The 26,702-nt window shown below is 37.5% G+C and overlaps 1 protein-coding gene across 3 annotated transcripts in view; it reads right to left on the bottom strand.

Annotated features, from left to right (window-relative positions):
- Positions 1-22,828, bottom strand: part of LOC120424906 (uncharacterized) — a 48,706-nt gene extending 25,878 nt beyond the window's left edge. For all 3 annotated transcript variants that reach the window (XM_039589198.2, XM_052707792.1, XM_039589199.2), the window contains exons 1-2: positions 22,535-22,828; positions 2,652-2,859 (exon numbers count right to left, since the gene is read on the bottom strand). The gene's annotated coding sequence lies outside the window, so the exon portion shown is untranslated. The remainder of the gene's footprint in view (positions 1-2,651; positions 2,860-22,534) is intronic.
- Between the last annotated feature and the right edge of the window lie 3,874 nt (positions 22,829-26,702).

Genomic DNA, 26,702 nt, shown 5'->3' with positions numbered 1-26,702 from the left:
CACCTATGTGGTTGATGCCTTCCTCACTTTTTACCAAAAATGGGTAATATGAGTGGTTTGGACACACATTTCAGCATTTTTTTAGATCCAGAAAAAAAGAACACAGATATAACTTATGTGGTAATAACTCAAGACAGGGTTTCCAGATCTTCAATGTTTTGGACTCATTGGAAAGCCCTTTAAATTGCCTAACCAACGATGGGTCGGATGATGGATCCGGACATAGTTTACATACATTTAAGTGAGATCCGGCTTCAAAAAAAGTACATAAATATCACTGAAGTGGTAATAACTCGAGACAGGGTTGCCAGATCTTCAATGTTTTTGACTCATTGGAAAGCCTTTTCAATAACCTAACCAACGATGGGTCGGATGATGGATCCGGACATCGTTTACATACATTTAAGTGAGATCCGGCTTCAAAAAAGTACATAAATATCACTTATGTGGTAATAACTCGAGACAGGGTTGCCAGATTTTCAATGTTTTGGACTCTTTGGAAAGCCCTTTCAATTGCCTAACCAACGATGGGTTGGATGATGGATCCGGACATAGTTTACATACATTTAAGTGAGATCCGGCTTCAAAAAGTACATAAATTTCACTTATGTGGTAATAACACGAGACAGGGTTGCCAGATCTTCAATGTTGTGGACTCATTGGAAAGCCCTTTCAATTATCTAACCAACGATGGGTCGGATGATGGATCCGGACATCGTTTACATACATTTAAGAGAGATCCGGATTCAAAAAAGTACATAAATTTCACTGAAGTGGTAATAACTCGAGACAGGGTTTCCAGATCTTCAATGTTTTGGACTCATTGGAAAGCCCTTTAAATTGCCTAACCAACGATGGGTCGGATGATGGATCCGGACATCGTTTACATACATTTAAGTGGGATCCGGCTTCAAAAAAGTGCATAAATATCACTTATGTGGTAATAACTCGAGACAGGGTTGCCAGATCTGCAATGTTTTGGACTCATTGAAAAGGCCTTTCAATTGCCTAACCAACGATGGGTCGGATGATGGATCCGGACATCGTTTACATGCATATAATTGAGATCCGGATATTTATGAAAACACATTTTTATACATAACTTTTGAACTACTTATCGAAACTTCAAACAATTCAATAGCGATGTATGGGACCCTAAACCAAGTCGAATGCAACTGGTTTGGTCAAAATCGGTTCAGCCAGTTCTGAGAAAACTCAGTGAGAATTTTGGTCACATACATACATACACACACATACACACACACATACACACACACATACACACACACAGACATTTGTTCAGTTTTCGATTCTGAGTCGATATGTATACATGAAGGTGGGTCTAGGAGCTTTTAATCAAAAGTTCATTTTCAGAGCAGGATTATAGCCTTACCTCAGTGAGGAAGGCAAAACGTTACTTAATCCACCGATGATGGTTGGTGCCTTCCTCACAATTATGTACATATTTATTTCTGTAGTAAGAATGTCAAACCTACAAATTTTATCTAAATTTTACTACTTACAACATATATACATGGAGTATGGGGTCTAGAATCCCAAAAATCATTGAACGTAATATAACAACAACACCTACGGGGCTGTTTCATGAAAATTGTTCACTTTCAATAGTTATATTACTTTAAAGTTTTTTAAGCCTTAAGACAGTAAAAAAAAAAATATCTGGTAATTTTTTACGAGAGTTTCAAATCAACAAAATCCCGGGAGCCAGATCTCCGGATAGATCCGGACTACTTTTTCATCAACATATTTGAGATCCGGCCTCTAAAATGTGTACAAATGACACTAAAGTGCTCATAACTTTTGATAGGGTTATCAGATCTTCAATGTTTTGGGCTCATTAGAAAGGTCTTTCAAATACCTTTCTAAAAATGTATGATCAGACGGATTTTCTTACAAAAACCACCTTTTTTACAATCTTTCAAACTTAAGCCAGAATCGTTTTTTAGCATAAATTGTGAAATACTTAACAAAACTATAGTTACTACTACAAAACTATTAGTTGATATAGGTCTTGTGGGACCCTAAGACGGATCGAATGAGACCAGAACGGCCCAAATCGGTTTAGCCAGTCCGGAGATAATCGTGTGCATATTTTTCGGTGCACGGACTTACAGACATACACACGCACAGACATTTGCTCAAAATTTGATTCTGAGTCGATAGGTATACGTGAAGGTAGGTCTACTAGGTCGAATTAAGAAGTTCATTTTTCGAGTGATTTTATAGCCTTTCCTCAGTAAGGTGAGGAAGGCAAAAAGCACAAGGCATTGATGTAATGATGAAAAGTCAAAGTTTATGAAACTTATAAATCCAAAAAAAGCAAAAATAAGTTGATTTGTGAAAACGTAGAGAATTATTCAAAAACAGAAAAGTATCTTTTTAACATAAACTGGAATTTTGGAATTTTTATTTGAAAAGGTCCAATAAACCAAATTTTCAGTTTTTGCTATTTGGGTTTTTTTAATATTCCTGACTCAAAGCGGTTTCAAAAACACCCAACAAGCAATAACTGGAAATTTGGTTTATTGAACCTTTTAAAAAAAAAACTCCAGAATTATTTATGCCTAACCATAGCCAACAACATATTTCAAAATGAAAACCTGAAGCACGATAAGAATAAATTTCCTTACCGGTTTCACAGGGAATCCCTCCACTGGAGCAGTTCGCTGCTGCTGTTATTGTAGATGATGGTTGTCGCTTGCCGTGACCGTAAGCCAGACGAGGTTTGAACAGGGAGTTGCTGCTGCTTCTGCTGCTGCTGCTGCTGCTGCTCGAGTACCATCTTCACCGTCACCAACAGCATTTCGATGTAGTCCGACCGTCCTGACGAGGTCCTTACTGAAACGAAAGAAATAGAAACAACAGACACGGATTGAGAAAGAAATAAAAACGAGGATAAATCATTTGCATAAAGGTGACAACACCTGTAAATCATGCGACAATCAGGCGGCGCCAGCGGCGAAGGGATACGGATTTAATTTCCTTCTTTTGCCCGGCCCGCAGACGTCTTGCACGTGGTGGTGTCGTGACTTAGGTTAGGGATAGCCACTAATGGATAAATCGATAATTAATTATTGCGTGTGCTCTGAAGCACCTTTGGCGGTTGCGACAGCGGGAAAGCAACCGGCGATAATCAGGTAAATAAATTAGGGTGATGATGGGGTGATAAATGGAACGGAAACGTTTCGCAATGTGACCTTATTTTAATTAGCTGATGGAATGCCACGATGGGATGCTTGATCAACAAATTAAACACTGCTGAGCGTGGAATGTTTTCTGCAGCGAACAAATTCTTGATAATGCATGCTAAAAGCGGGTTATAATTAAAATTAAACAAAATTCTCATAAAATTCTATAAACCGTCACCAGAGCTGGTCTGAACGAGAGAGAATGGGTCTCACAAACTTCTGTTAAATATGAAGCTGAGTTGAACTCTTACTAGGTATTTGGGAAAAAATACAACAAAATGGCAAAAAATTAGAAAATAAAGGGTTGTTTGGGTGAGACTTAGAGAACATAAATTTGCATGTTTCTTTTTCTTGAAGCCGCTGTATCTCAGCAACTAGAGGTCCAATCTTCAATGTCTCAAAGACATTTTTTTAACAAATGTTTTGAATTGTCACTATCTTATCAAAAAATCTGTTAAGTACTTCAATTTTATATAAAAAATAGGTATTTTTTTGCAGAAAATTTTCAATTTTTTCAAATATCACTATTTTTTCAAAAAATCATAACTTGGGAGCAGATTTTTGACCATTCTTCTCTATGGCTCAAAAGTTGCGGGGTTTTGTCCCCTAAAACATAACAAAAAATCTTGAAAATCAAAAAAATTCTTATTTTGGAAATTTCAATTTTTGTGAAAAAAGGTAATTGAAAATCGGATTTTTTTTCTTTGTACCTATTTTTTCCTCAATAGTCCTCAACATTACCTAAGAGTAATTCTCTACCAACTCACACGAAATCGGGAAAAGTTGCCCCGATGACTCTTCAATTTGCGTGAAACTTTGTCCTAAGAGATAACTTTTGTCCCTGATCACGAATTCAAGGTCCGTTTTTTGATATTTCGTGACGGAGGGGTGGTACGACCCCTTCCATTTGCATGCGAACATGCGAAAAAAGAAGTATTTTTCAATAACTTGCAGCCTCAAACGGTGATGATATAGAAATTTGGAGTCAAAGGGACTTTTATGTAAAATTAGACGCCCGATTTAATGGCGTACCGTAAACCGGGGTGACTTTGATAGGATTTCAATTTGTTTTTGGAATATTTTCCAACAGGTAAGGTTTTTCTCAAGATTATTATTTTTAAAACATGTACTGGGGTAGGCCACACAGAGTCCATGCACTATTTTGGAAAAAAAAGTTGTTTCAATAGTGTTTAGAAAAAGAGTTACGTTGAAAATTCTTAGTTTAAATTCCGGGGTGACTTTGATAGTCATAGTTTTTCTTGTTGAAATCATATTTAAGATGTTCAAACTTTATTTGTACGTTAATTGTACCATCACTAAAGTAGCTGATATAGTTTTTTTTTCAATTCAATTCAATTCGGTTTTATTCGTGAATAATCAAATTACAATTTGTACATATTATGAACCTAACAGAGTTTTTGTGTTCATTTCAGCTGTGTGTTACGTCTTAATTCGGTATAGAGCAATTATTACTGTTAATTAAATGCACAAACAAGAGTAAGAAAAAGTTTTCAAAAAACTTACGCAATTGCTAATGATAGGGGATAGGAATAGAAAAAGCTTACAACTAGATCACAGCAAAATTTAATCAATTATAGATGTGCTTGATCATCAGCTCCCCAAGGGCCAGGAATTGCTCCGCTTTGTTACGGCAGGTCCGGAACCGCGTCATCATCTCCCCCGCGAGAGCAAAGAACTCCGGCAGGGTAAAGAGATCTTCCCCGGTGACTTCTTGCTGGGCCGCATTGCCGCTACCGGCAGCGACCACGTTGGCGAACGATCGACCCCATCCAGGAGGGAACGCTGGGTTGTCCGCTGGAACTGTACGATGACCAGCAGCCGGCACGGTTACGCTCGTACTTCGCTGAGGAGGGTGGGACGCTGCTGCTTTCTTTTTCCTCTTTTCCTGCTCCTCGATGTAGGTTTTCCGTGCGCTGCATCCACGGTAGTTGCTGGTATGGTTACCTCCACAGTTGGCGCACTTGATGCGCGCCTTGGTTTGCTCTGCCTTGTCCCCCAAGTCCGCCTTGCACGGCAGTGCGCACGCCTCCGAGAGATGTGTTTCACCGCACTTCACGCAGCGGGGCGGGAGGTTGCAGTTCCGCGAGCCGTGGCCAAATTTCTGGCAACGGTGGCATTGCGCTGCGTCCGTCGGGTTCTTTGAGTAAAACCGCCAGTTTACCCAAAAACCGTCCAACGCCTTAGTTTTCCGCAGGTCTTGAATTTTGACGGTGCCGCGGTCGAAGTACAACAGGTACAGTGTGTGTGTGTACCTGTGACCGTTGTCTTCCGCGAGAGGACTTTTATGTCACGCGGCGTAATTCCAGCACCCGAGAGGTCCTTCTTTAGGTCGGAGATCGGGCGGTCTTGGTACCCCTGCAAGACGACCTTAACGGCAGTCTTCTGCATGGGGTCGAATGTGTAAAACTGTAAGTTTTGACGCTTCAATTTCTCCACAACCAGGTCGAAGTTCTTTTCGTCAAATGTGTAAACTTGCACTGACGACTTACCGATTTTCAGACAATATCCGAGGCCTTCCAGCAACTCGTCAACATCGTCCGCCAACGTGTCCAAAACATAGATTGGAGGTGGTCTACGTTCCTTTGGAGAATTATTCGTTTTTGACGTCAACACTTTCTTCCGTGCACGTTCATCGTATTCGTCGTCGTCGGTAGTGCTGCTACCGTCGGTGTTGTTGTTGTTTTCTTCGTCGTCGCTCAGCATCTGGAACTCGTTCCTGATGGGAATGTTGGCGGATGTCGACGTGTTGGTCGTGGCACCGGAAGTACCGGAACGGGTTCGCACTGGTGATCTTGGGACATATCCGGGATGTAGTAACTTTTTGTCGATGCCTTCTGCGCTCACGCTCCCCTGCGCGATGGCGGTCGACACGGCGTTGGCTTGTTTACCTTTTTGCACACGGCCGGTAGACGAACTTCGCGGGTTTTTCGAGGCCGCACTCGAACTGCCACGGCCACGGCCGGCCTTTGGCATGCTGCAGGAGCAAACTCGCGGGTAATCACGGTAGACTACGGCGGAAAATTTCGAAAAAAACTATAGAGCACTGAGCACTTGACTGCTGCTTGCTCTCGTGCGTACACGGAGGTGTGATATAGTTTTTAAGAAAAAAAAATCAATGTTTTTGATTAGTTAACTAAGTTTATAAGCTTTTTAATCATAAATTTTAGGTAAAATTGTTAAAAAGTCGGAATTTTGTCTGAAATTTGTTAAAACTAGTTTTGTTTATAAAATTATCGATTTATATTGCATTTTATACTGAATTCGAAGCACGAATCACATGTTTTCACATTTTGTATAAAATTTGTTCTACTGAAAATGCCTATAAATCTGGAGATTTTTTAAAATTATTTTTCAAAAACACATATTATTTGTTATTTACAAACTTATTTAACCTTCTCCTAGTGGAAAATTTTCCAAAGAATCCGAAAATCCATTCCGCTTTCCGATTCAAAATCATGTTCATTGAGAAAATTATGACACTTTGAGAAGCTTAAAATAATGACTTTCATCAACATTTTCTTAACTATGGTAAACTAACTTTTTAAACTTTTCAAAATTTTATGAAAAGTTCTTTTTGATGTACTTTGAACACTTCTCTACCACGGTCAGTATGATTCTAAACCATTCCGTACGTATTTTAATTGTACTCTTTATTTTGCGGAAAAATTGCAAACCTATCAAAGTCACCCCGGCTATCAAAGTCACCCCGTTTTACGGTACCCAGAATAAAAAAAAGCGTTTTTTTCATCGAAAAAAACACTAAAAATGTTTAAAAAAATCACCCATTTTCCGTTACTCGAATGTAAAATTTTTTGGAACGTGTCATTTTATGGGAAATTTAATGTACTTTTCGAATCTACATTGACCCAGATGGGTATTTTGCCAAAATTGTACGGAGACATGCATGGTGAACCAATGACACAAAATAGCTTCTTTGGTAATTGGAAAGACTTTCACAAAGTATGATCCATATAAAAAATAAAAAGTTGCTTAATCCACCTTCAGGTGGTTGATGCCTTCCTCACATTTATTAAACATTTATATAATTGATATTTAGTATTGTTTGTTTAGTATGCTTGATATGTTATCTAATAGTTCATCCTGCTCACGTCAGTTTAGGGTACGTTATCCATTAGTGGACCCCTTTCCTATAGTGGACCCTCTGAAGTGTATTTGATGAAAAAATCAATAAAATCACAATTTCAAGCGTGTTTTTGTCTACAAATCTTTTATTTGATTTGGCATGTTCAGCATAATTCAAAACAATGTTGGGTGACATTGACGGGTCCTTTCAGCCAAAATAAGTGTTTTGAGTTCGACATCTGAAATCAGCCATGGCCACTAGCATTTTCACAACAAAACTGCATTTATATTTAATGATTCAATTAACTATCCAATCATTTTTTGACTGATTATTCAACTTCAGCAGGTCGAAATAATGTAAGTTTAAGAAACTTTACTAAAATAAAGCGAAGAACTGCTCATTTTCGAGCAAAAATTAGGGGGGTCCAATATAGGACAACGAAAAGTGGACCCCTGTTAATTTAACTTACACTAATAAAGAAAACTGTGTATTTCAGCAAAAGTTTGTCTTAAATATACAATATATGCTTGTTGTAATCAACCTAAACGCATATTTTTTTTCAATTATGAGTATAAATATAGATGTTTTCATGTTAAAAGTCCCAAATATGCTGAAACCGAAAGAATTTATAATTAATCAAAATTTTAGTTAATGGTACTTAACTGAAGCATCATAGTTGAAGTTTGAAATGATATTTTATAATAATAAATCAATTACAAAACATTTTTTTAAATAAACAATAAACATGTATTTAATATGAAAAAATGTGCATCAAAGTTACTTTTTTTAAATTATTTTATGTTTACAGTGGTTATTGAAACGTTCTCTCTGATCTTTTCGGAAATAAATGTGTTTAAATGTCTTTTTGGTTTTTTTTTTGTTATTTAAAGCCAAATTTGTTAACAAAACATATTTGTTCATGATGAAAAGTGAGCAAAATCCATCTTTTATTCATTATATCTATCATTAGACCTACACAATGCATCAAACATCAAATATCGGTTAAATTAGGTATAAAAATAACAGTTTGCCTATAGTGGACCCGGGTCCATAATCGGATTATGGACCCGGGTCCACTATAGGAAAAGGGGGTCCATAACAGGCAAAAACAAACTTTTTTTTCAAATGGCTATTTTTCTGCTCAAAAACAAAAAACTGATGAAACAAATACTCAAAATTGTTCAAAACACTCCAGATTCCATTATTTTGTTCAAAGGGTTATGAAAAAGTGCTTAAAATATTGAAAATTTGTGAAAAATGTGCTTCGGCTCTACTAGGGGGTCCACTAATGGTTAAAATACCCTATGTGTCCATTAGGAAAGATTTGAAATAAAAGTTGCTTGTACAAAACGGTGCCCAGAATATGGGCCTTTTTTCAAAACCTCGCTCCACAAGCTGAATATTGTTCCTTGGGCTATTTTAGGACTCTGGGTCATATATGAGCATAATAAGTCAACATTTACCCATTGATACTCGAAGGTGAAGTTTGTATGGGAAAAATGTATGGAAATCTCACTTTTTTACGGTTTGGTCTGCACGGTGCGCTACTTCCATCCAAATATACCCAAAAGTGAGAATCTCATTGGATACTCTGTAGAACATACAAAAGCTGTAAAACTTGATCCTGAAAAGTTATTAGCGATTTAGTCATTTTTGTATGAAAAACCAATGGGTTGATCTCAACCAATTTTGCTCAAAATTTGCACAGATTCCTCAAATAACCCAAAAAACCGTTTCCGCTTGTGGAGCAGGGGGTCATTCTTTCTGGGCACCCTATTGTACAACGTTTTTGGTCCGTTTATATTGTTATGATTGTGTTGAACTAAATGGCACAGCCCTGTGCGTCGATCATCGACTGTCATTTTTTATTCATTAAACTGAATCATCCTGTACAGTTTAATTTTAGTAATCAAAACCAATTAAAAATAATCCTGTTGGAAAATAGATTGAGATTATTTCAATTCAGATATTTTTTTTAAACTACTTGTAATTTTAGGTAAGTAAGTCAGATCTGGAAAATTCTTTATCCACAAGAAAGCTCATTTCAGAACCTTTCTGAAAATTTATAATATGGCAAGTTTTCATGTAAAAACCACCCTTTTTGCAAATTTTCAAATATGTGCAGCAGTTTTTTAAGCTTCACTTTTGATGCGATTAACCAAATCTTATAAATTTCAATAGGGACTTATGGGACCACAAGACGAATCGAATGAGGTCAATACAGTCAAAACTGTCACCATTTCCAGAGGAATATTACCATCAAATTCTTCACCTTGTTACGTTACGTTTTTCATGACCGACTGACACCATTACTCCTGTGAGAACAAAACTGCCAAGCAAAACGCATTTCTGAGCACATTGCACATAAAACCAGCTAGAGAAAAAAGACCCGCTGCATAATAGCATCCAAAGCCAGATTAGATAATTCAGCCGAGGCAGCCGACATTTTTCGCTCAAAACGGATTGAATTTCAATCACATGTCTCTCGACAGCAAATCCGTCCGAACGCGCAATCAGTTTGGCACTGGTACGCAAATGTGGGAAAGCTCTTCCTCTCCAGCCCACACTAATTCGGCAGATTGGTCCTTGCACAACTGGCAAGCACCATCACCATCATCATCAGCGTTCTGGCCGTGTGCCGTGTCTACCGGGGATTATCTCGTTCCTCGGAAGATTCAATCCACTCCACATTCTGCTGAAAACAACAGAGGCTTTTTAGAGCAAGATTTTTCATCAATTTCGCTCTGAGCCTTTGCTAGGTATGTGTCTTCGACGTGACAACTGAAGGTTCTGGTTGGTGTCTTAGCTCAGAGACAATAACCAAGCTTACTACAAAAAGCCCCTCCTGCTTTCCACTTCAAAACGAAACACACATGTGAATATTGCTTTCCGAAACTGCCTCCCAGCGTTGTCGACTTTGGCTTAGCCCAACGTTGGAGCCGAGTGCAACCGGTTAGACGTTAGGGTGGGCTTCTACCGAGGCTGGTTGGTTGGTTGGTTGCGGAAATAGGTCATGGCTGAACTCCAGCCATTGCACGAGGATGCTGTGTGGGAGGAAAGTCTTTTGGGATTCTCCACAGGGGAGGGGGAACGGAAGGGGGGAGTGAGTAGTGAGTGGGGTTGGAAAAACGAAAAACAAGAGGACAAGGAAATGTGCATGCAATTTCGGTCTCGTTTTGCTCTCCCTCTGATGTACTTGTTGTTTTTGGGGACAGGAAAATTGCAAAAGAACAAAGGGCATGGTGAGGGCTTGGCTAACGATTTTAATTTTCTTTACAAGTAATCCGACATAACATTTCAATAATAAAGCAGTTAAAAAACAGATCTCACAAATCATTTACTACAATATATTTTAATGTACCGTAAACTGGGGTGACTTTGATAGGTTTTTCAAATGCCCGTCAAGTTAATATCTATACATTTTTGAGAATTTTAAGTATTTAAGCATTAAGGGATAGCTTATTATCGAACATATATGCAAAAATGTGACTGTTACATTGGATGTATCAAAATTAGTGGCCAAATCAAATTTCTATCAATGTCACCCCAGTTTACGGTATTTGTTTAAAGATCCAATAAGAAGTTTTTGTTTCCTTCCCTTCAATACTTTCTCAAACAATAATGATTTTCAAAGGTAAACTTTCACATAGGACTGTAAACAATAACAACTTTTATATTTGCATCTATAATCAACACAGATAGGAAAAAGATATGAACCTTGGGATAAAAATATGTTCATAAAATCATTTGAATTTTTTTAACAGAACAAGGCCGTTGTAAATATTTTTTAAAGTTTATGTCCCTCAAATCTAACAAAAAACGAGGGGGGCCAAAAAAAAATATAAATTGAAATTATAAATCAATTTTTCAAAATTTGAATGAAAAAAAGGTCTTAAAACTCATTTTACACGCATTCGGTTGTTTTCCAATCATTAGTTTTCAAAATATTGATGTATTGACCGAATTTTTTGTTACTCGAAAAAAAAAAATTAGGGGGACTGTACATTGGTTTTTCATAAAAATTCAAATTATTTTTAAAAAAAGTTCAAACAAGTTAAATATGTTTTTTAACGCACCAGTGGTAACGCTTCCGCCTCGTAAGCGGTAGATCGGAGTTCAAATCCCGGCTCAGACCAATACAACTGGTGATCCTTTCCTTTCTGGAATCGATTACTTAGTAAAGGGAAGGCAGTGTATCGTCACAAACTGGACCTTATCACGACACCTTAGGGAGGCGACCTATGGAATGTTAACATTAACCTTAACATGTTAACATTAAGTTGAGAATGAAACTGCCACTGAATCCGCTTTGTAAATGCCGGCCCCGATACTCTTCAAGGGTGTTCCCTTCAGGAACTGGGAAAGATTTACTTAATCTGAATAAAATACTAGAATTTTCACAAAAATCATTATTTTCTTTTCTTGATTTGCAATAATGGGTATCGATTAATTTACATTTCTGGATGTATTTTCACTGCTTCTGAGATTTTTTTAAATTAATTACTTAAATTTTAGCATAACAACATATTTTTTGAATGTTCTCAAATTTTCATAACTTGCAATGTGGGCGTCAGACGATTTAAAATGTTGCATGCAATTTCACTTTTTTCATTAAATACCTAAATTTTCTGAAAATATCGTATTTTTCATAAAATACTTATTTTTTTTTTTGAAATATACAATATCAAACGATTCGAAAATGTGTATTCATTTTACCAGTTTAAGAGGTTTTGGAGTACAATATCTGAACCAAAAGAAGCATTAAAAAAGATTAGAGAATTTTTAGTACATGAGTTAAATTTTTCCTTCCTTTCTGTTTTCAGATTTATTTTTTCAGGACAGACTTTTAAGAAAACTGTGTGAATTTATTTCATTTGTTTTTAGTTTTTTTTTTTAGAATTTGGGTACTATACCAACTAAAACTCTAATAAAAGTGTGATTCCCATACAAAAAAAATCTATTGAAAATGAAAAGTATACAAAATTTCGCTTCGTTTGGTTTCATATTGCAAATCATGAAAATTTTATTATTTTCAAAAAAAAATACGGCATTTTGTAAATATTTCAGTTAAAAAAAAACTCTAATTACATGTAAAAAGCACACAAAATATCGGCTCATAGAGTTATTTCTCGTATTTTTGGCAGGTTAAGCGCTCGCTGCTTATTCCATCCAATTTGCTGATTTTCACTATTTAAACAACTAATTTGGCAAAACTTTTGATAGCAACTTGCTTGCTCACTTCCTATTGAGCAGATTATCACTCGATTTCAGTTGAAAACACTTTTTTATGAGCTGTAATTGAATGTCAAAGTGCTGATATGGCAACATTAGAGGCACGCTGGAAATAGATGCTGTTCCCCTATACCCGTATTGTAAATCATGCAGTTTTTAGTATTTAAAAAAAAAATATGGTGTATTGTGAAAACTTTATACTTTTTTTTATTATGAATTTTTTTGAATTTTTAAAATAACGGCACTTTGTGATAATTTAAGTATTAAAAAAAAAACTTTAATAAAAGTGGGAAAGCATACAAAACTTCGCAACGTTTGAATTTATGTTTTTTTTTTTGTATTTTCGAAAAGATACGGTATTTTGTGTTTTTTTTTTGCAGTATTTATGTTTTAAAACTTACAACGCTATCATTAAAAATATTCTTAGCGAAAGCATTGAAAATTTCAGTTGATTTCCTGTTCATGTTGTGAGTTATCGCGATGACACAAAATAAAAAGCTTTGTAAAATGTGCAGTGCTAATTCCATAGGCATACTCTCGAGTTTTTGGAGGCACTTTTGAAAAATATATCATAAAAACAAAAGGATATTTTTGAAACTTTCCAAGTTTTTGGAATCAACAGATATCTTGCTGTAACAAACAAATTTGTTACAAACAGTCATAAATTAGGGGGACTAGTTCTAGAAGTTGCCTTATTTTAGAAAAACTCCCAAAAGTGATAGAAAGACAATTTAAAGGTCAAGTGTGACTTTTTTTAAAGCATATTTATTGGTCTTATTTGCAAGTTTGTATTCTTTCAAATATAAGTCATAAATTATTCAAATCGTATAAAATTTAGAGTTCAATGTGTAATTGTATGTTTATCAGATAAATCTTCAATTCAATACCTTCACAAGAATTTAACTTTTAATTTAAAACGATCAGCATTTTTTCCAGATATTCAGAATAAAAAAAAATGAGAAAACTTTGCATAGCAAACTCTTAAGATTTTAAAAGACACTGTTTCTAGCTCAGAATGCATATTTAAAAAAAAAAACAAATTGATCGTACAGATTTTTTGAATTTATCAAAGCGAAATTCCAGCACAGTGAATGATCATAACACATAGGGCTCTTGCATAAACTTCGCCACCTTCAATTGTGAAAAAAATGTTGAACTGTAAAATTGACGGACCTTTGAAAAAAAAATGATCAAAGTATATTAGAGTATTTGAATTTCATTATTTCAATATCCAAAAAACAACATATTTAACTAGAGCAGGGAGGTTTTGTAACGTTTTCTAGAATTTTGGGCTTCAAATGTTCACCTATGTGTCTTTAAAAAAAAAATTAAAAACAACCGGTACTTTGGTTCTACAAATTCGGAGGAAATCCAGTTTAACCGTTAAAAGAAAACACGTAGCCTTAGTTCAGTGTCTTGCGAACCTTCGTGGTGAACGGACACTAGAGCTGCGGTATTTTTTACTACCTAAGCTCAGAGTTATTTCAAAACAAAATTCACAGTCTTTTTAAAGACTACCTGAGTTATTTTCCAAAATTCTAAACAGTCTTTTCAAGACTAACCCCGCCTGAAATTTTGTTGTATTTTACAAACGAAGCCATCTTTTTAAGAGAACTTTGCTTGCAAAATGCGTCAAAACAAAGGTAAACGCAAATCTTCTGAAGATTTGGTCGTTACGTCGGTGAAGCGTTTGAACGCTAAACCGGGTAACGGAAACAGAAAAAGAAAACAGCCTCTTCTGAGGTCTGATTCTGATTCTGAATGTGAGGTCAATCCTCCAATTCCATTGACAAACAGTTTCGGTGTTTTATCCGAAACTGATGACAAGGAACCTTCTCCTCGTACTGAGCCTTCTGCCGTCGAGAAACGAGTAAAGGCTCCGCCAATTGTTGTGACTTCCGTCTCCGATTTGGCCAGCTTTCGAACGCAACTGAAGAATTGCAAGGAAACTTGCAATTTGAAGGTTTCGTTCCAGCTTGGTCGAAGAGGAGAATGTCGCTTGTTGACGGAATCTTTACAAGATCACCAAACTTTTGTTGGTTATTTGAAAAACCACAAACACAATTTCTACACGTATGAGACCAAGAATGCTCGTCCATTCAAGGCGGTCCTGAAAGGTCTCTCCAACGACTTGTCGGTGGATGAGATCAAAAACGAACTTAAGGTGTTGCTTGGCTTTGCCCCATCCCAAGTAATACCGATGAAGAAAAAATCAAACGGGAATATTTCTCGCTTTGGTTTGACTTCACAATTTTATCTGATTCATTTCAACAGAAATGAAATCAACAATTTGAAACTTTTGGACAAAGTTCAGTTTTTGTTCCATGTACGGGTAAAGTGGGAGCATTTTAAGAAACATGGCGGTAATGGCCAGAATCTGACCCAGTGCCGGCGTTGCCAGGCATTCGGTCACGGTACTGATCATTGCGCCATGGTTCCAAAATGCATGGTTTGCGGGGATTCTTCTCACGACAAGGACAATTGTCCCGTGAAAGAAGTCACCCAATTTAAATGTGCAAATTGTGGTGGAAATCACAAATCAAATTTTTGGGATTGCCCCATCAGAAAAAAGGTTTTGGATTCTCGTGCTAAGCATCAGCCGAAATCCAAACCGAAATTTTCTCAAAGTCAGGTTGTACCTGCATCTTTAAATCAAACGTTCGTGCTGTCTCACTCGAACAATTCTAGAAATACCCCTACCGTGGAAAAGTTAGGTAACAACAATGGCATTTCTTATGCTAACGTCGTTTCGGGTTCATCCACGAATTTTAAATCCTCTACCAATCTTTCTGAAATTGGGCAGGTACCTCAAATCTCATTTGAAAATTTTTCTGCTGGCAACGCTTTGGGATCTTCTGATCTCGGCGATGTTACGTTTGAAAAAATGACTTTTTTGCAAAACTCACTGTTTGGTTTGATTCAAACAATGAGTAATGCTACATCCATGATGGAAGCAATCCAGATTGGATTAAAATTTGCGAATGATGTTGTTCTTACCCTGAAGTTTAATCATGGATCTAAGTAATTCCATCAATATTATGAATTTTAATGCTCGCTCTTTAAAAGCGAAAGAAAATGAATTTTTCAACTTTTTACGAGTTCATAACGTGCATGTTGCTGTTATAACCGAAACATTTTTAAAAACTGGCACTTATTTGAAAAGTGATCCAGATTATAAAGTTATAACTAATAACCGAATGAATCGAAATGGCGGTGGAGTTGCAATAGTTATCCACCGTAGTATGACTTATAGCACGTTACGTGACTTTAAGTTAAAAGTTATTGAAAGTTTGGGCATTGAACTTGAAACTTCTTTTGGGAAAATTATGATTGCAGCTGCATATTTGCCATTCCAATGCACTGGGGAAAATAAAAATTATTTCAAAGGGGATTTGAATAAACTTACTCGGCATAGATCTCGATTTTTGATCATCGGTGATTTTAATGCCAAACACCAATCTTGGAATAATTCAAAAGTAAATTCCAATGGTAAAATTCTGTTCAGAGATTGCACTTCTGGTCTTTATTCGGTTTTATACCCGAATGGGCCAACTTGCTTTTCTTCTGTTAGAAATCCATCAACAATTGATTTGGTTTTGACAAATCAAAGTCAGTATTGTGGTCCTTTAGTGACTCATGCTGATTTTGATTCTGATCACCTTCCAGTAACTTTTTCACTTTCTCATGAAGCAGTTACCAGACCCAATAGTTCTGTGTTTAATTACCACAAAGCTAATTGGGACAGGTATCAGCATCATATTGAGAATAATTTAAATCATGATTTTGTTTTAGAAACCAAAGCTGATATTGATTCAGCCTTGGAATCTTTAACTAATGCAATTTTGGATGCTAGGAATATTGCTATTCCTAAAGTCCAAGTCAAATTTGATTCTCCCATTATTGATGACGATCTTCAGCTTCTGATTCGTCTGAAAAATGTTCGCCGAAGACAGTATCAACGTTCTCGTGATCCTGCACTGAAGCGAATTCAAAAAGATTTGCAAAAGGTTATTGACCACAGATTCACTCTCCTGCGAAATGAAAAGTTCGCAAGAGATGTCGAACAAATTAAACCTTATTCCAAACCTTTTTGGAAACTTTCAAAGGTTCTTAAGAAACCTCAAAAACCAATCCCTTCTTTAAAAGATGGTGATAATATTCTATTAACTAATGGGGAAAAAGCTCAAAAACTTGCTCAGCAGTTTGAGAGTGCTCATAATTTCAACTTGAATGTTTTGAGTCCTATTGAAAATCAAATTTCAATAGAATTTCAGAATATTGTTGAACAAGAATTTTCATCAGATGAAGTTTTTAATACGGATCTGAATGAAATAAAATCTATTATCAAAAAATTTAAAAATATGAAAGCCCCTGGTGAGGATGGCATTTTTTACATTTTAATTAAAAAATTACCAGAAGCAACTTTAAGTTGCTTGGTCAAAATTTTCAACAAATGTTTTGATTTGGCATATTTTCCCAGTAGTTGGAAAAATGCCAAAGTAATTCCGATTTTGAAACCGGATAAAAATCCTGCTGAAGCCTCAAGCTATCGGCCCATTAGTTTGCTTTCATCTATTAGTAAATTATTCGAAAGAATAATTCTTAATAGAATGATGACGCACATTAATGAAAATTCAATTTTCGCTGATGAGCAGTTTGGATTTCGCCTTGGGCATTCAACTACTCATCAGTTGTTGAGAGTTTCAAATTTAATTCGAAGCAACAAATCTGAGGGCTATTCTACTGGCGCTGCTCTTCTAGACATAGAAAAAGCATTTGACAGTGTTTGGCATAAAGGTTTGATTGCGAAATTGAAAAGGTTTAATTTTCCGATTTATATCGTGAAAATTATTCAAAATTATTTGACGGATCGTACTCTGCAGGTATGTTATCAGAATAGCAAATCTGATCAACTACCTGTACGTGCTGGCGTCCCTCAAGGAAGCATTTTGGGTCCAATTTTATACAATATTTTTACTTCTGACTTGCCTGATTTGCCCCCAGGATGTCAGAAATCACTTTTTGCTGATGACACAAGCATCTCCGCCAAAGGCAGAAGCCTTCGTGTCATCACAAGAAGATTACAAAAAAGCTTGGATATTTTCAATTCTTATTTGAAAGAATGGAAAATTACTCCAAATGCTGCAAAAACTCAACTTATTATTTTCCCTCACAAACCAAGGGCTGATTTTCTTAAACCAAAAAGTCATCACATTATAAAGATGAATGAGGTAAATTTAAAGTGGGAGGATCAAGTGAAATATCTTGGACTTGGTTTTGACAAAAACCTTACTTACAAGGATCACATTGAAAGTATCCAGGTTAAATGTAACAAATATATTAAATGTTTGTATCCACTTATAAACAGGAATTCTAGACTTTGTCTCAAGAATAAACTGTTAATTTATAAACAAATTTTCAGACCTGCCATGCTTTATGCTGTGCCGATCTGGACAAGCTGTTGCTTAACCAGGAAGAAAAAACTTCAGAGGATTCAGAACAAAATTCTGAAAATGATTCTGAAACTTCCTCCCTGGTTCAGCACCAGTGAACTTCATCAATTAGCCGAAGTTGACACTTTGGATGTTATGTCCAATAAGATAATTGATGCATTTCGACAAAAATCATTGCAGTCTTCAGCTGCATTGATCCGCTCTTTATATAGTTTATAAGTTAGTTTTAAGGTATCCCTTTTCCCTTTTGTACATGTAGGACCTCCTACATTTGAAATCACGGAATAGCGAAAGCTACAATATTTCATGAATAAATGAAAGATGCTAGTATTTAAAATTGAGGTGAAAAGTCATCGTTTGTGATTGGACACTCAATAATATTTTAACTGAATGAATGTACATGGAAAAGAAATTTGAATAAATATAAATTAAAAAAAAAAAAAAAAAAAAAAAAACGTAGCCTTAGTTTGCTGTTTTTGCATATGGGACTTCTATGCGACCATGGGTTTACAAAACATGATTATATTTTGCCTTCCTCACTGAGGTAAGGCTATAATCCTGCTCTAAAAATGAACTTTGTATAAAAACGTCGTAGACCCACCTTCATGTATACATATCGACTCAGAATCGAAAACTGAACAAATGTCTGTGTTATGTGTGTGTGTATGTGTGTGTGTATGTATGTATGTGACCAACAAACTAGCTCATGTTTCTCGGCACTGGCTGAACCGAGTTGAACCAAACCTGATGCATTCGACTTGGTTTAGGGTCCCATAGATCGAGTTTTATACAGATTGAAGTTTCGATAAGTACCGTCAGTGGGGGTGACTATGGGTCAAAAACGATACACCTCTCGAAATTTCTTAATAACAAAAACAATTTAAATAACATCGAAAATCTTTCAACGTAGGTTTGTTCTTAGATAGTTTACTAACATTTTCCCAAAATATGGTGGATTTTGATGAACACTACCTAAAATGCCAATAGTTTGAAAATTGACCCAATCTCACCCCTTAGAGGGGGTGACATTGGGTCAAATGAAACTAAAATGATGCTCAAATACAACGATATGGTAAAAACAAGTCATCCAAGAGCGTTTCTTGTTCGAGGGAATCGTATTGACACGCTACAATGTTTGAAGTGAAGATTTTCAAACATTTGGGTAGTTTTCGAGCAATTCTAACAAAAATATTGGAAAAATGATTTTTCGAGAGGTCATTTTTGGCCAAAAACGTACCCCAACTTTAGACATCTGTCAAAATAACAGGATTTGTTCTAAGAACGAGATTTTTTCAACGAAGTCATCTTAAGATGTTCCCTACACAACCCCTTTAACAGAATTCAGTTTCATTGAGAATAACCTGAAAAATGGTAAAATCGGTAAAAAATCACTTTGACCCAATCTCACCCCCCAGACCCAATGTCACCCCCACTGACGGTAGTTCAAAAGTTATGTATAAAAATGTGTTTTCACTTATATCCGGATCTCGCTTAAATGTATGTAAACTATGTCCGGATCCACCATCCGACCCATCCTTGGTTAGGTTATCAAAAGACCTTTCCAACGAGTCCAAAACATTGACGATCTGGCAACCCTGCCGCGAGATATGGCCACTTAAGTGATATTATGTACTTTTTGGAAGCCGGATCTCACTTAAATGTATGTAAACTATGTCCGGATCCACCATCCGACTCATCGTTAGTTAGGTTATCAAAAGACCTTTTCAACGAGTCCATACATTGACGATCTGGCAACCCTGTCTCGAGTTATGACCACTTAAGTGATATTGATGTACTTTTTGGAAGCCGGATCTCACTTAAATGTATGTAAACTATGTCCGGATCCACCATCCGACTCATCGTTAGTTAGGTTATCAAAAGACCTTTTCAACGAGTCCAAAACATTGGCGATCTGGCAACCCTGCCTCGAGATATGGTCACTTAAGTGATATTGATGTACTTTTTGGAAGCCGGATCTCACTTAAATGTATGTAAACTATGTCCGGATCCACCATCCGACACATCGTTGGTTAGGTTATCAAAAGACCTTTTCAACGAGTCCAAAACATTGACGATCTGGCAATCCTGCCGCGAGATATGGCCACTCAAGTGATATTGATGTACTTTTTGGAAGCCGGATCTCACTTAAATGTATGTAAACTATGTCCGGATCCACCATCCGACCCATCGTTGGTTAGGTTATCAAAAGACCTTTCCAACGAGTCCAAAACATTGACGATCTGGCAACCCTGCCTCGAGATATGGTCACTTAAGTGATATTGATGTACTTTTTGGAAGCCGGATCTCACTTAAATGTATGTAAACTATGTCCGGATCCACCATCCGACCCATCGTTGGTTAGGTTATCAAAAGACCTTTTCAACGAGTCCAAAACATTGACGATCTGGCAACCCTGTCTCGAGTTATGACCACTTAAGTGATATTGATGTACTTTTTGGAAGCCGGATCTCACTTAAATGTATGTAAACTATGTCCGGATCCACCATCCGACCCATCGTTGGTTAGGTTATCAAAAGACCTTTCCAACGAGTCCAAAACATTGACGATCTGGCAATCCTGCCACGAGATATGGCCACTTAAGTGATATTGATGTACTTTTTGGAAGCCGGATCTCACTTAAATGTATGTAAACTATGTCCGGATCCACCATCCGACCCATCGTTGGTTAGGTTATCAAAAGACCATTCCAACGAGTCCAAAACATTAACGATCTGGCAACCCTGTCTCGAGTTATGAACACTTAAGTGATATTGATGTACTTTTTGGAAGCCGGATCTCACTTAAATGTATGTAAACTATGTCCGGATCCACCATCCGACCCATCGTTGGTTAGGTTATCAAAAGACCTTTCCAACGAGTCCAAAACATTGACGATCTGGCAACCCTGCCTCGAGATATGGCTACTTAAGTGATATTGATGTACTTTTTGGAAGCCGGATCTCACTTAAATGTATGTAAACTATGCCCGGATCCACCATCCGACCCATCGTTGGTTAAGTTATCAAAAGACCTTTCCAACGAGTCCAAAACATTGACGATCTGGCAACCCTGTCTCGAGTTATGACCACTTAAGTGATATTGATGTACTTTTTGGAAGCCGGATCTCACTTAAATGTATGTAAACTATGTCCGGATCCACCATCCGACTCATCGTTAGTTAGGTTATCAAAAGACCTTTTCAACGAGTCCAAAACATTGACGATCTGGCAATCCTGCCGCGAGATATGGCCACTTAAGTAATATTATGTACTTTTTTATTCTGGATCTAAAAAATAGATGAAATTTGTGTACAGCCATTGCTGGTAATGAGTGAGGAAGGCCCCAACCACATAGGTGGATTAAGTTAGTTTTTTTGTATACCGTCGTCAGGGGTGACAGTGAATCTAGGGGGTTAGATTGGGTCTTACAAAAATGCTGACATTTGTATGACCCAATGTCACCCCTGATGACGGTGATTATCAAGTGATTATCAGTAGTTCTTGATACAAGGTTTCCACGAATTACGAGAACATGTACAATTGAAGTAGATTACAGACTTTAATCATGCAACAGTTCACAAGCTAACAGCTAACCATATGAAGGACAGTTTGTAAATATCCCTGCCCAGCAATAGCAACAAGTATTGCACAAAAGAATCCTTTTCCCTTTCTGTCTCATTGAAACACACGTGTGACGATGACCGTCAGCGCTTGTAGCAGAATTGTTCAAAGGTTACTCAATGGAGAATGACCAATCATTTTTCAGTATCGAATGGTTCTCATCAATAACTAAGCAAAGCCCAGATATTGCACATTATGTAACACAAATCTAACGGGGTTACGAAAGTCGTAATAAAATTGCTAGTTGAAAGTCATGGTCTATTGAAATTGTCGTTTGCGTCAGCGGAAAAGCTTGGGGTTTGCTAAAATTGCTGACCATGTCGCGATTGGACTCCCTGGATCAGGATAACAGGTCGATTTTGGCAAGGGTGATGTTTTAAACTACGATAAGGGTTTGGGGTGGGCCTCAGCAGTGTTCAACCCCCGCTTCCGGAATGTTATGAATAGTTTACATAATCGGCCAAAACTTTTCGCTTCATCCGTCTGCTACTGAGGGACCGCCGTCACAGTTTGAAGCTGAGCTGTTTGGGGGTGGTGATGGTTTTCAAAGTTATGAATATTGAATACTGATAAATCCTTGTGTGAGCGTGTGTAGTCCTTCGTTGACAAGGATTTTGTACCGATTATGAAATGCTACATAAATATTTAAGCACCCACACACTAACACACACACGCGATGTTTAATATGGCACATCTCGCTGCCGGACGGGCCTCAATTTTCCAGTGGTTTTATGAGGTGGGGGTACGAACTCAATCAAGAATGCCAAGTGGAGGTTTTTCAACCCACAAATTTCCTCACGAAAGTCGCGATTATCGATTAACCAACGCTTGGACCCCCTCAAAATAGTTGCCTCAAGTCATTAGCATAATGATTTCTCCATTTCGCAACCACTCCAAACTAGTTTTTCCACTTACCAGGGGAAAGTTCGTGGAAAAATGGGCGTAGGACATTTCCACGGTGGAAGAAAAACGCTCCGCTACTCCCAGCAGGACTAATCCAAACTTTCACACTTCACTGTAAATTCACACTTTCCTTTGCACTAAAACCCCCGGATCGCGGCAACCGGAAGAGGGCGAATCGCGGTGCAAAATATTTACGCCCGTGAAAAATGGGCACCGACGGCCATATTTTGCTCGGAAAAGCGACTTTCCTTGTTTTGACGTGACGTGACTGGTCCGTACGAAGGCAATGATATAACTCCACAGAGGGATCCGTTATTTTCGCAGGACTCGGAGCGTTCCAGCGCCAGACAGAGACGGGAGGTACAACAGCCCGCAAGGGTGAACGCGAGGGCGCATCACTGTTTACGTCGAAGGGCGCAAACGCGAAGTTGGCCATCGTGCTGGTCGGTGTGAAGTGCGAATGTTTTGATTTCCAAGTGGTTTCCAAAAGCAGAAGGGACCAGGGTTTGGTGGAATGTTTATGTTGCCAGTAGAGCATGCCGCCGGCATTGGCCGATGTGAGCGTGTTGCATGTTGAGGTTATGTTTTGGACCAGGTCACGTGGGCGACTGCGCGGCAACTGTCACTGTAGGGGTTGATTTTTGTCAAACTCTGGGGCCGGTTTGAAACAATCGTTATTATAGTTGATAAAGATGCAGGTTACAGTGTTCATGTTATAGACATACCCAGTATGACCAGAAAAATTGTTAGATGGTACAAATATTTAAAAACAATCGATTAAGAAATGTGTATACGTCCGATTCTTCCCAAATGAAAATTTCTAAAAACAATAACTTATTAAATGTTAATGTCCAACTTCAAATCACATCGCAAATTCTTTCAAAATATCAATTTTCATACGAAACCAATTGCACGACAACCCACAAGTCTTGGCGGTATCGGCTCCAGCCGTCCGAATGGGAACGGCATTCAAACTCTAAACGTATACACTTTATCACAGTTCTGAAAAGCTGATAACATCACTCATTTTAGTTGTGTAATTGTCAATTTCCAGAACCATTTTATAGCAGTTGTGGTAAGTTGGATTTTTTAGAACTCACCCAAGTAACATTTTTAAACCAACTAGTCACCGCCTAGTTCTATTATGATTTTATGGTAGCATCTTGGTTGCTTAATAGTTGTATTTGGGCATTCACCGCAAGGTATTTGGGCATTAAGCAAGATCTAATTTATAGGTTCTAACAAGGTTTTTTGCCTCGGACATAAAACCTTGTGACAATAAAAGCTAAATGGCTTTCAATAAGGTTTTATGAAAGTTTTAAGAGAGACTTGAAAACCTAATGACAATATCATGCCACACGGTTTTATCGCATGCTTCTTTAAAACCTATGATGTTTTAGCTGTCAAGTGCCATTAGGCATGCAAAAAGCTTAATTAAAAGCACAAGCTTCTGAAAAAGCATTTAACGCGGCCAACTAGCAGTGCATAAATATGGCGCTAAACGCGTGTTCTGATTGAATGTGATTGACCGCCATCTTGGTTGAAAAAATAGAGAACTGGGAAATTTGATTTAAATTTGACAAAAACACTCATTTATGCTCAATTTCTGATATAATTAATATAGCAATTGATGTTTATAAATAATTTGAGCATCTTTTTTCAAAAAATTCCTTTTAAATATGTTTTAACATTGAAAACTATGATTACAAAAAATGATTTTTTAATGAAGCGAAATGATTTTTTTGGCTCTATCTCCCCAAAATTTATCAATAAATTTCTACCGCAGCCGAGTTTGAGCCACCAATTGCGAGAAATAAGCTTTCAAATAATTTTGATTAGCTCCAATATCTATTATTTATCATCTCCATTTTTGCAAACCATCTCCACTTTATCATTTGACAAAACAAAGCCATATTTTTTGCCAAAATAAAACCTTGTAACGTTTGTAAAAATAATGATGTTAATTTGATTTGAAAACCGTGAAATATATGTAACCACTTAAGATAAAAGCAGTACTACTCAAAAATAAGTAGGACTTGATCAACATTGACCTCACCCTCACGCGTGGCACGAGCTGTCAAAGTCGCTTACACTAATACAACGAAGCTGCTTCCGGTTCATTCGCGAGATTGAGAGAGCGGAGCACAAGAGAGGGAGAGGGAACGAAGAGAGCAGAATCGGGTGGATCAACAACCAACATCCCGATTTGCTGGGAGTTGGATTTCTACTCGAAACGGTGACGGTTCGTTTGCGGCTGAGCCGCGCCAAGTTTTTGTTGCGCCAGGAAAAAGTACACGCCGAGGGACAAAGCACCGGAACAGCCAGCGGAATATTCTTTTCGGTTCTGAAAACATCGGTCGGCGCTACTTGGTCCGCTAAGCACTAGCGGCGACCTTCGGCAAGCGGGAGCAGTATTTCTTGCTAAGCCGAAAAGAACCGGTCTCGAACTTGGTGAGCCACGCGCGGCTGGAGGCCGCTCGACGCGGTCGCGAAGCTGCCTGAAGGAAGACGGCGGCGCGAAAGAACCGGCGATCACGCCGAACGATCCGCCGGGTTCTAAGGAGCGACAAGCGGCTTACATCGGTGGCTGAGCGACCAGCCACGAGGCTGAGCAGCGGCGCGGAAGAAGGAAGATGAAGAAGAGGGTGAGGCGAAGCAGGGAAAGTAGGCCTTGAGAAAAGGACGTTTTGTGTAAACGGGGGAGAAATAAAAGTGATGAAAAACTAATTTCACCGTGTTTGGGCCATTAAATCTAGAAAGAACTAATTCTCTGCAACAACCTATTTGGCATAAGACGTTTGAAGACGTATGAAATGTCATTTTTCCTTAACTCCTGACTAGGTTTAAACAAAGATTTTATCAAGGCTTTGAGGATGTTGTTAGGATTCAGTTGTAAAGCCTTGAAATCCTATGAAGGTTTTATAAATAGGCCGTGACAACCTTTTGCGTAGGTCCTTTTGGGTTTTAACAGAGGTTTATCGGGGTTCTGGGGAGGCTGTCGCGCCTTAATGTTAGTTTTTGCTGATAGGTTTTATAGTGGTTGTGACAGCTTTGATAAAGCCTAAAATGTTACTTGGGCATTATGCCAGTGCCTTGAAGACTTATGGCAAACAAACGTTCCAACGTACATATGCAGAGGACTTTTGGAGTCGGAGTCGGAGTCATTAGAAATATGAGACGACTCCGCAGCCCTGCTTATGCACGCCTCGCTATATAACCCGGATGTTCTTGATGAGTCAGGAAAGTAGTTTTTCAAAATCTTCAATTGATGAAAATGTTTTTATTTTCGGCTCATTTTGATTTCTGCTTTTATCTGGGCTTCAATATTTCTCACGCTAAAAAAATGCAATTTTCAGGGGACCATAATTCACCCAAAATTCCAAGGAAGGTCAATTTTATAATAACAATTTGAACTATCTTGGCGGTCAAAATAGCGGTGATTGAACATTGCACAATAGGATTTTAATTGTTAATAGGCGATCAACCACCCAAATTTCACTAAATGGGGTCGTAGAACTATAATTTGATGTTAACGGTACACATCAAGCAGAGCTATTGCACCAAGATTTTGGTTACAGAGATTTTAGTATCTTTTCATTTTTTATTCATCCCATAAAGAACTGTTTGAAAAAACATGCAGAACAAAGTTTGATTATTTTTACAATCAGATTGTTGCAAGGTTTGGTCCGTAAGTTATACTATTTTTAGAATAAGAAGACAACAACTTCCTTGGTTGATGTGCACCCTTAAATGTAAGAGTTATGAAAAAGAAACGATTTTTTTTTGTTTTTGTATTTTTTGTCCTATTCAAACCTTCGGATTACACTATTTTTCAATATCTCGTGACGGAGGGGTGGTACGACCTCTTCTATTTTTGAACATTCGAAACAGACGTGTTTTCAATAATTTACAGTCTGAAACGGTGATGGTTTGGAATTTTATTATCACAGGAACTTTCATGTAAAATTGGACGCTTTATTCAGAATTCATCGAAAAAAAAATACAAAAAATGTTAAATCATTTATAAGTTATCACACATCATCAAGGTACAAAAAGTAAAAAGGTACCTCATCTGCCGCTATTTTAAGGTTAAACAGTTGCTTACAATATTGCATACAACATTACATCAACTAGCCGCTGAAAGGTGGCGCACCAAGTTATATCTTATCTATTTCTTTTA

Source organism: Culex pipiens, chromosome 2 (genome assembly GCF_016801865.2).
Source record: "Culex pipiens pallens isolate TS chromosome 2, TS_CPP_V2, whole genome shotgun sequence".
NCBI lineage: Eukaryota > Metazoa > Arthropoda > Insecta > Diptera > Culicidae > Culex > Culex pipiens.
Note: the sequence above shows the minus strand (reverse complement) of the source record. Positions and strands in the feature narration are given on the sequence as shown.